This window comes from Galeopterus variegatus, unplaced genomic scaffold (genome assembly GCF_000696425.1).
Source record: "Galeopterus variegatus unplaced genomic scaffold, G_variegatus-3.0.2 Scaffold6325, whole genome shotgun sequence".
NCBI lineage: Eukaryota > Metazoa > Chordata > Mammalia > Dermoptera > Cynocephalidae > Galeopterus > Galeopterus variegatus.
In genome coordinates this window covers 135,698-135,913 of record NW_007732436.1, presented here as the reverse complement: position 1 = coordinate 135,913, position 216 = coordinate 135,698, and positions in this window count along the sequence as shown.

Here is a 216-nt window from a genome sequence, read left to right as displayed (position 1 = left end):
TTTCGCATGTGATACCCTGCCGTCACTGTCACCACCGCCAAGGCCGTCACCAGCTGTGTTCCCCAGACTGTGGACTTCCCAGCCTCAGGAACTGTAAGCAATAAATTTGTTTTTCTTTATAAATCATCCTGTTCTGTAGTATTTTGTTATAAGCAACAGAAACGGACTAATACAACCCTACTATCCCAATCCCATATGTGTAAGGCCCTGTAGATT